General features: G+C 43.5%; 1 protein-coding gene and 1 non-coding gene across 2 annotated transcripts in view; one reads left to right on the top strand and one right to left on the bottom strand.

The window, feature by feature from the left end:
• The window catches only part of LOC117997523 (histone H2B type 1-C/E/F/G/I), an 881166-nt gene that overhangs the window by 181669 nt on the left and 688937 nt on the right, over window positions 1–10560 (bottom strand). The window lies entirely within an intron of this gene.
• TRNAS-AGA lies at window positions 7402–7483 on the top strand. Its single transcript has one exon. It is a non-coding gene; the product is annotated as a tRNA-Ser (tRNA).

The following is a 10560-nucleotide window of genomic DNA, read 5'->3' as shown; positions in this document are numbered from 1 at the left end:
TTCCTTCCTTCCTTCCTTCCTTCCTTTCTCTTCCTTCCTTCCTCTTTCTTTCTTTCTTTCTTCTTTCTTTCTTTCTCTTCTTTCTTTCCTTTCCTACCTTCCTTCCTTTCTCTTCCTTCCCTCCTTCCTTCCTTCCTTTCTCTTCCTTCCTTCCTTCCTTCCTTCCTCTTTCTTTCTTTCTTTCTTCTTTCTTTCTCTTCTTTCTTTCCTTTCCTACCTTCCTTCCTTTCTCTTCCTTCCTTCCTCTTCCTTCCTTCCTTCCTTCCTTCCTTTCTCTTCCTTCCTTCCTTCCTCTTTCTTTCTTTCTTTCTTTCTTTCTTTCTTTCTTCTTTCTTTCTTTCTTTCTTTCTTCTTTCTTTCTTTCTTCTTTCTTTCTTTCTTTCTTTCTTTCTTTCTCTTCTTTCTTTCCTTTCCTACCTTTCTTCCTTCCTTCCTCTTTCTTTTTCTTTCTTTCTTTCTTCTCTTTCTTTCTTTCTTTCTTTCTTTCTTTCTTTCTCTCTCTTCTTTCCTTTTTAGATGAAGTATCTGAGATCTTCACAAAGCACACGTCAGTGGGGAAGATCAAATCTGGCAATCCAGAGATATAACTAAGGATACTGTAGACTACTTAATTGCGATAATTAAGCCCGCATACTGTAGTTTTCGGAGGATTCTAAAGCTTTCAAGTGAAAGGAAGTCGTTTGGGGTGGACAGCGGTAAAAATGTATTTGTCATTAATTTATGTCTGCAATAAAAAAAAAAAGTTCACTTGAAAGGGCTCCTTAACAAAAAATAAGATGCCTTAGGCTAGGGAGTAGTCAATTATTTCAAGCAGCTTGTTATGGCAGTTATCTGTAACAACCCCCCAAACCAGTGTCAGTAGAATGAAATATTCCTCAGTACCTTGTTCCCTCTATCTCAGTAATATTAAAAACTCTTCTGAGAACATGTTTTCAAATAATTAATTTGATGCAGAGATGATACCTAAACATTATTTTTATTATTAAGTCCTCTGGGCCATTTCTCCATCATGGGCTACTCTAATAACGCACGCACATTCTCAAAATACTGTGTAGACTTTTCCAATATGTATCATGTGGAATCCAGTCTGGTGTAGCATAAAAGACCCTGTGTTATCTAGCATTTATTTATCCACGCGGCTATGATGCTCTGCCCCCACCCCCCCCCATCTTCTAAACTGTGCTGTCCAATTAACTGGATTGACTACTTTGGTTTCCTAAAAACCCAGATCTCTCAGACCATAGATTTTGTGTGAAAGCATTTTGCTTTTTTCCAATAATCCCCTCTCTTCCAATTCCTGAGCCTATAAATTGTGCTTGTTGGTCCACCTCTGCCTCACTGATAATACCTTTCACACTGAGGAAGGTCCTGGATCTGGACCAGCACTATACCCCTAGTCATCCTTGTTCATGGGAATTGATATTCCTTTTTGGTGGCTCAGAAAATTGGTTTGCTGCTTCCAGACTGCTCTGATAATTGACTGAATTACAATGGACATCTTTAAGAGTGAAGTTTGTTTTTCCCCACAGTCTTGGTATACACAGACTTTATAGCCCCCTCTGCTCATGTAACATTATCAGTGATCAGTGATCCATCCTCTCCAATCTGAGCATATTGAAGGGCTGATGCTATCAGTCATATGGGATACTATTTTTACACCTTTATTCACAGACCTTCCTGACAGCAGATCCATGTACTAACTTTCCTGAATAATTGATTTTTCTCTCTAAATAAACATCTTTGATGAAACTACATCTCTTACTGGCTTACCCTTTAACAACCAGTCGGCGGGGTTGGAACCTCTGCAGGCAAACCCCAAGGATTTCAAATCTTTTAACCACCCTACAGGCTCCTTCCACAGAATGTTAGCTCTTTGGGGGGGGGGCTGGGGTTGGAGAGGGAGATGGAGAGAGAATCTTAAGCAGACTTAATGCCCAGTGAGCCCCGGGCAGGGCTCAATCCCACAATCCTGAGATCATGACCTCAAAACCCAGAGATCATAAGCCAAAATCAAGAGTTGGAGGCTTAAGCGACTGAGACACCCAGGCGCCCCCAGAATGTAAACTCTTAGTGAAAGTGCGGGGTAGGCAAGCCGATGGCCACGTGGGCTAAGGTGAGATGTGACAGGTGCCTGGTGTGTGGAGCGTCTGCACACATTTAGTTTTGTAAGAAAGAATTTCATGGCTTATCCAAGGGTTCTTGGATTAAAGAATGCACCCCTAGTAAATCAAGAACCAGTCGAGGATGGTGAGATTCGAGTTTCCTTGACCTTAGTCCATTCTCCAGGCACTGATCCTCCAGGATGTGTGGGTTCACGTCTAAGTCTGGGGAACCGCAGAAAGGCAGGCTGGAACTGAATGGCGCCTTGGGCAGCCTCTGACTGGCCAAAGCAGGTGGGAGAGGAGCAGGTTCCAAGGGCACTCACCTGCGTTACTTTCACAGCTGAATACGGAGCTGGGACTCATTAGATGGCATTCAACTGGGTTCCTAGGCCCCTGACCCCCAGCCCCCAGCCCCCGGCCCCAAGGACACCATCCCAGAGAACGAACTTTCCGAAGAGCCGGACCCAGCGACTTTCTGTCACGCACAAAGCTGAAAGGACAGGTAGAAACACGTAAGTACCAGGCAAAGTTGAGCCATATTCTAAATAAGGTTGATTCTGGGCTTAGAAATCATGCGGTTCCTAGGGGAGGGCATTGAGCCAACTTCCTCTTAATGGCTGTAAACTTAGATTCGGGGTCCGCAATGCTGGGAACAGAAGTGCCGTTGTGGGGACACAAACAAGGAGATCCGTCAAATGTTCAGATTACAAGGGAAATGTTTCCTCAAGCCCTTGTCTGTAAAACTCTCATTTGCAGTTAAATGTCACTGGCTTCTGGCTTCCTCTGGGGTGACAGGCATAATATTTCCTTCTTCATATTCTCACAAGATGTTCTTTCTTCTTGCAACCGTAGCACTAACAAACAGGTGTCTCAGCTCATCTGGAGCTTGAAAACACTCTACCCGTAATTCATTTTGCAAAACATTGTCCTACGGAATCAATCCTAACTACAGAAAAACGTTCTGTGCACAAAACCAATTACGGTATTTAAAAAATGGATAACAGTAACATAGCAGAAATAACATAGATGTCCAACAAGGGGAAATATTCCCTTGATTCCGACTTCATCTAAATGATGGAACATTAGAAAGCCACTAAAATGACATTTGAGAAGTGCCTGAAAAAAAGGGCTGATGATATAATATTCAATTAAATTAGTAAAATACAAAATTGACACAGATAAAAGCAGCCCCCACCACGTGGGATCTGACCTGGTATTCTCAGCTAGGCCTTGATGTTCTTTTGTTGAACATAAACAATTTCACAGAACACAGATGTCAGACCAGGCCTTTCAATGACCATTGATGGATCAAAATGAAAGTAAGATCACACTGCTTTCCCGTCTGAACACAAACACAAACGTGAAACACACACAAAACAGAACCAGACACACAAATAGTGTTAAGCCACAAAAGTGACCCAGCGTCTCCTCATCTTGTCCAGTAAGAATGATGACAGCTTCTTTTTTTTTTTTTTAAGATTTTATTTATTTATTTGACAGAGAGAGAAGAACAGCAAAAGAGGGAACACACGCAGGGGGAGTGGGAGAGGGAGAAGCAGACTTCCCGCAGAGCAGGGAGCCGATGTGGGACTCGATCCCAGGATCCTGGGATCATGACCTGAGCCGAAGGCAGACGCTTAACGACTGAGCCACCCAGGCGCCCATGATGACAGCTTCTTGACCAACCCTAGTCTTAGCATTGCTTTGGTCTTCCTTCCTTCAGGGTAGGATTTATTAAGCTATCCAATCCTAGAATCACTCCCTCCTTCCAGACAGCATCCTATCCGGAGAAGCCCTGCTTCTTTAAATCCCCCAAATCACCTAACACAAGACTAAAACCCTCTTACTGAGATGCACCCAGGGGTCCCAACCCGTTCAACTACTTATGTATTCCTGGTGGTTTTTGTCTGGAAGATATTGGCACAATTTATGTTTTGTATGACTTCAACTATTCCCCCTTTTTTTTTTTTGCACTCAAAATACTGGGGGAGGGGGCTCAGCTCTCTCTCTCTTAAGCTCACCCATTCTCATATCTCAAGAGCATACTTTAAAAAAAAATATTTACTTATTTGACAGAGAGAGCATGCACAAGCAGAGGGAGAATCAGGCTTCCCACTGAGCAAGGAGCCCTACGAGGGACTCAGTCCCAGGACCCTGGGACCGTGACCTGAGACAAGGCAGCCGCCCAACCGACTGAGCCACCCAGGCGCCCATCAAGAGCATACCTTTTGCTTTAAAAAACTTTCCCACTTCAGGGGCACCTGGGTGGCTCAGTCATTAAGTGTCTGCCTTCAGCCCAGGGTCTTGGGATCGAGCCCCGCATGGAGCCCCGCATGGAGCCCCGCATGGAGCCCGCGGGAAGCCTGCTTCTCCCTCTCCCACTCCCCCTGCTTGTGTTCCCTCTCTCACTGTCTCTCTCTGTCAAATAAATAAAATCTTAAAAAAAAAAAAAAAACTTTCCTGAAGACATCCAAATGGCCAACAGACACATGAAAAAGTGCTCAACATCGCTCGGCATCAGGGAAATCCAAATCAAAACCTCAATGAGATACCACCTCACACCAGTCAGAATGGCTAGAATTACCAAGTCAGGAAACGACAGATGTTGGCGGGGATGCGGAGAAAGGGGAACCCTCCTACACTGTTGGTGGGAATGCAAGCTGGTGCAACCACTCTGGAAAACAGTATGGAGGTTCCTCAAAAAGTTGAAAATAGAGCTACCCTACGACCCAACAATTGAACTACTGAGTATTTACCCCAAAGATACAAAAGTAGGGATCCGAAAGGGTACGTGCACCCCGATGTTTATAGCAGCAGTGTCCACAATAGCCAAACTGTGGAAAGAGCCAAGATGTCCATCGACAGACGAATGGATAAAGAAGAGGTGGTATATATATACAATGGAATATTATGCAGCCATCAAAAGGAATGAGATCTTGCCATTTGCAACGACGTGGATGGAACTGGAGGGTATTATGTTGAGCGAAATAAGTCAAACAGGGAAAGACATGTATCATATGATCTCACTGATATGAGGAATTCTTAATTGCAGGAAACAAACTGAGGGTTGCTGGAGTGGGGGGTGGGGTGGGAGGGATGGGTTGACTGGGTGATAGACACTGGAGAGGGTATGTGCTCTGGTAAGCGCTGTGAATTGTGCAAGACTGTTGAATCTCAGATCTGTACCTCTGAAACAAATAATGCAATATATGTTAAGAAAAAAAAAGAAGAAGAAGAAGGTAGCAGGAGGGGAGGGATGAAGTGGGGAAATCGGAGGGGTAGACGAACCATGAGAGACGATGGACTCTGAAAAACAAACTGAGGGGTCTAGAGGGGAGGGGGGTGGGAGGATGGGTTAGCCTGGTGGTGGGTATTGAGGAGGGCACATTCTGCATGGAGCACTGGGTGTTATGCACAAACAGTGAATCATGGAACACTACATCTAAAACTAATGATGTAATGTATGGGGATTAACATAAGAATTAAAAAAAAAGAAAAAAAAACTTTCCCACTTTTGTTATTAAAGAAAAAAAATACTGGGGGAGGGGATGAGGGGAAAAGAAGATACAGCCAAGTGTTGCTATTGTGAGTTTCTGGGAGGTAGGAGTGTGGGCTATTTGTTTTTTCCACCCCCCTCCATCCCAGGGTGAGACAGTCCTCATTACCCAAGATTCTTCTAATCAAGAAGGAGAAACATCTATTTTACTTGGCACAAGAAAGATGAATTCTCTACCTGTAGACTCAAGGACTTTGATGTTGAATGTTCCTCAATAGTCCTTGCTTTGATCGACTGTCTTTTTCAATGCCCTTCACAATTACATGGGCCTTGAGTCTGTTTCCTGACGAACTGATACCAGGTAGAGGTTTGCAGAATTCATGGAGGCTTCTTTACGTCTCTAATCTGCTGACATTTAATTAGACCTTAAGAATTATTTTGCATGTGTTCTTTGATGAACTCTTTTGGGGTTATTATGTTAATAACAAAAAGTTGAAACTTAAAAAATGTTTTAGGAAAGCTCAAGACAAAGGTCTGCCCTCAAAATATTCCAATGGGGAGAGGCAGAAAATTAAGATTTAAAATGTCATACAATCTTTTAAAGCAAATAGTGGGGAATTTTCCAGATTGCCAGTGAAGGTCCTTACTTTCCATGAGCACATTCATTCTGTTTAGAAGTGCGGGTACAGTTTATCTTCTCTGATATAAATAAAAGGAAAATATTTGGTCTTTAATTGGATCTAGCCCTCCCCCTCCCCCATTCCCAGTGATATGTGAATCGAAGAGAGCTCTATTTAAAGAACACTTTGTTACTTCTGGCTAAATATAATCTATTAAATCCAAGCATTTATCTCTGCTTTCTCAAGAGGCATATCCATCAGCTCTCACCTCTTGCCCTTGACACTTTGCTGGTCATGAAATGGGGACCCATCTCTCTGGCATCCACACTCAACCATTTTGTTCTGAATCCTTCCTGTAGAGCCTCTGGAAATTCTGCTGAAGGAAGCTGAGTTACAAACCTAAAAAGGAGAGCAGGAAACGTGTTGTGTTGGTTACAATTGAACGAAAACGGGCCCTTGCATTGGGAAAAACAAGACCAACCCAAACCAGGTAACCCATTTTTTAGGAAGCAGCTAGGAACTCACAGGAAACGAAGCTCCTGGACCGTCTATACCTATAGATTTCTCTAACCCGCACGGAACGGGAAAGCGCACTGGTATTTGCCAAGCACTTCCCTGCAAGCAATGAGATGAATACGTGCGGTGTGGCCTCGGAGCTTGGGGACACCGAGGGAGGGCGCCCAGGGAGGGCGCTTTTCGGCCTCGCGCCTCCCTCCCTGCACCGTGCACGCGAATCAGCGACAGATCTCCTTCCCCGCAGCGCATCCAGGGCAGCGTCGTGCAGCGGACGGGGGCCTGCGAGCTCTGCAAGAGGACTTGCTCCCGCCCAGGCCTAAACCCCTGCTTACCCTAACCCCCATCGCCGCCCCGGGGCCCGAGTAGATTTGCCCCCAGTTCCAGAGACCCCAGCACTGGCACGCTCCCAGGTCACCCGCAAGGGAGGCAGGTGGTAGTGGACGAATCGACGCGACCTCGTTGGAAAAGAAGATGCTTGTAGGGAGCACCCTCGTCCTCCTGCTCCGAAACGTCGGGGGCCGCGGGGGGCGTTCGCCCCCTCCCCAAGCCTTCGTGCAACCTGCGGATTTTTGCCCGACGCACTAAACACACTTTTGTCTGCACGGGAGCCTTAGGGCTAAATCTGCCACATTGCCTTCTGTACTTGGAGGAAGCGCAGCGGACGCCTGTAGTCGTGGCCGAGTGGTGAAGGCGATGGACTAGAAATCCATTGGGGTCTCCCCGCGCAGGTTCGAATCCTGCCGACTACGTCTGAGCTTTTACCAAGCTTGTCTCAGGAGGGCCCCCCCTTTAGCTCTCGCCGCAACCTGACCCTAGCACCGCGGTGGGGGGGGGCGTGACTTGTTCTTGGACCCGGCAAAGCCCCACCGCCGTTGGGCTCCCCTGTGCTGCCCAGAAAAAAATGCAGTGAGTACAAGCCTTTCCTCAAAAAGGAAATTGCACCAATAGACCTGTTTCAAAACGAGACCATTTGGTGAAAGTGTCCCTCAGATAAATTGCAGAAGGTATTCCTGCCGCAAAATGAGAGCCATTTTTATTTTAATTTAGAAATTTATGGTAGAGTAAAATTGACTTTTTGAAAGATATGCGTATTTTCGTGTAACCAACTGCCATACTCAGGATACAGAACAGTTTTGTCAGTCCATAAACTTTCCTTGTCTTACCCTTTATAGACACCTCCCAACCCCCCACGCAATAGCTGATGACCACCTATGTTTTCTGTCCCTATGGTTTGGCCTTTTTTGAGAATGTTCTTGAAATCGAATACAACTGTTACATGGGTGGGAATGGAAAATGGCACAGCCGCTCTGGGGAATAGTTCGGCAGTTTCTTACAAAATAAAACATGAAAATACTATATGATTCACCAGCTGCACTCTACATTTCCAGAGAAATGCAAACTTAGGCTTACACAAAAACCTATATATGAACGTTCATAGCAACCTTATTTTTAATAGCCAAAAACTGAACACAACCCTAATGTCCTTCAACAGGTGCGTAAGGACACAAACAGCGGGCATCCTTGGGGACTCTACTCAGCAAGAAAGAGGAGGATGCTGATGATGAATCAACAGTCTGGAAGTTCATCAAGGACACTAATGCTGAGTGAAAGAAGTCAATCTCGGTAGGTCACATACTGTATGATTCTAATTACACAACCTTATCAAAATGACACAATTATAGAGATTAGAACAAATGAGCAGTTGCCAGAGGCTTAGGGATGATGGGCAGAGGGTGTGGGCATGACTATAATGGGAGCAGGTGGGAGACTGTGGCAGTGATGTTCTGTGTATTGGTTACATGAATCTGCATAGTATGTAACCTTTTGAGATTAGCTTCTTTCACTTGAGATAGAACCATACACAAACATTGAGCCAATATTAATTTCCTGCTTTTGATATTGTACTTTGGTTTTGTAAGAAGTAATCCACCAGAGAAATGGGTGAAGGGTACATGGAACCTCTCTGTACTATTTTTGCAACTTACTATGAATTTGTAACTATTAAAAACAAAAGTGTTTTTTAATTTAATTTTTTTATTTAAATTCAATTTAGTTAACATGCAGCATATTATTAGTTTCAGGGATAGAGTTCAGTGATTCATCAGTTGCATGTAACACCCAGTGCTCATCACAACATGTGCCCTACTTAATGCTCATCACCAAATTACCCCATCCCCCCACCCCCCACCCCTCCAGCAACCCTCAGTTTGTTTCCTAGAGTTAAGAGTCTCTTATGGTTTGCCTCCCTCTCTGTTTTCATCTTATTTTATTTTTCCTTCCCTTCCCCTATGTTCATCTGTTTTGTTTCTTAAATTCCACATATGAGTGAAATCATTTGGTATTTGTCTTTCCCTAACTGACTTATTTCACTTAGCATAATACCCTCTAGTTCCATCCATGTCGTTGCAAATGGCAAGATTTCATTCTTTTTGATGGCTGAGTACTATTCCATTATATATAATCTTTATCCATGCAGCTGTAGATGGACCACTGGGCTCTTTCCATAGTTTGGCTATTGTGGACATTGCTACTTTAAACATTGGTGTGCATATGGCCCTTTGAATCACTATTTTTGTATCCTTTGGATAAATACCTTGAAAATAAAAGTCTTTTTACATTAAAAATATGAATAGAGGGCACCTGGGTGGCTCAGTTGGTTAAGCGACTGCCTTCGGCTCAGGTCATGATCCTGGAGTCCTGGGATCAAGTCCCGCATCGGGCTCCCTGCTCAGTGGGGGGTCTGCTTCTCCCTCTGACCCTCCTCCCTTCTCATGCTCTCTCTCATTCTCTCTCTCGCAAATAAATAAAATCTTAAAAAAATATATATGAATAGAAACTGTATTTTAAAAAAAGATTTTATTTATTTATTTGAGAGAGAGAGATAGAGCACGAGCAGGGAGGAGAGGGAGAAGCAGGCTCCTGAGCAGTAAGCCCAATGCGGGACTTGATCCCAGGACGACCTGAGCCAAAGGTAGACACTTAACCGCCGGGGCCACCCAGGCACCCTTAAAAACTGTATTTTACCAAATAATTTCTACGTGTATATTTTGATTATCATATAATTATTCTTTTACTTATTAATATTATAAATTAAAAAGATGTATTTTATGGATTGAGTTTTGAATGTTAAATCACATTGCATTTCTGAAATAAACCGCACACAAAATTGAAATTATATGAGGTGATGGATGGTAACTAAACTGATCATGGTAATCATTTTGCAATATATACATATATCAAATTATTACATTGTATACCTTAAACTTACACAATGTTAGATGTTAATTATACCTCAGTAAGGCTGGAAAAAAATAAAAATAGAATTGCCATATGACCGAACAATTCCACTTCTGTGTATTTACCCCAAAGAATTAAAAGCATAGTCCCAAACAGATATTTGTACACTCATGTTGATAACAGCATTATTCACAAGAGCCAAAAGGTAGAAACAACTCAAGTGTCCATCAGTGGAGGGATGGCTAAACAAAATGTGCGTAATTCCTAATTGCATGTAATGAATGCTTAGGTCATTACTCTTGGGCATTTATTTTATTTGTATATATGTACATAAGAGTGTCCCTCTAAGAACACTTCTAGCCGCACAGTATGTGTGTAGTACTGATATGTACTATTTTTATCATTTATTTCAAAATAGTTTTTTTTTTTAAAGATTTTATTTATTTATTTGAGACAGAGAGAATGAGAGAGACAGAGAGCACATGAGAGGGGGGAGGGTCAGAGGGAGGAGCAGACTCCCTGCAGAGCAGGGAGCCCGATGCGGGACTCGATCCAGGGACTCGATCCAGGGACTCGATCCAGGGACTCG

Source organism: Mirounga leonina, unplaced genomic scaffold (assembly GCF_011800145.1).
Source record: "Mirounga leonina isolate KUSES-001 unplaced genomic scaffold, KU_Mleo_1.0 Mir_366, whole genome shotgun sequence".
In the NCBI taxonomy this organism is placed as follows: domain Eukaryota; kingdom Metazoa; phylum Chordata; class Mammalia; order Carnivora; family Phocidae; genus Mirounga; species Mirounga leonina.
This window is presented reverse-complemented; position numbering and strand designations above follow the sequence as displayed.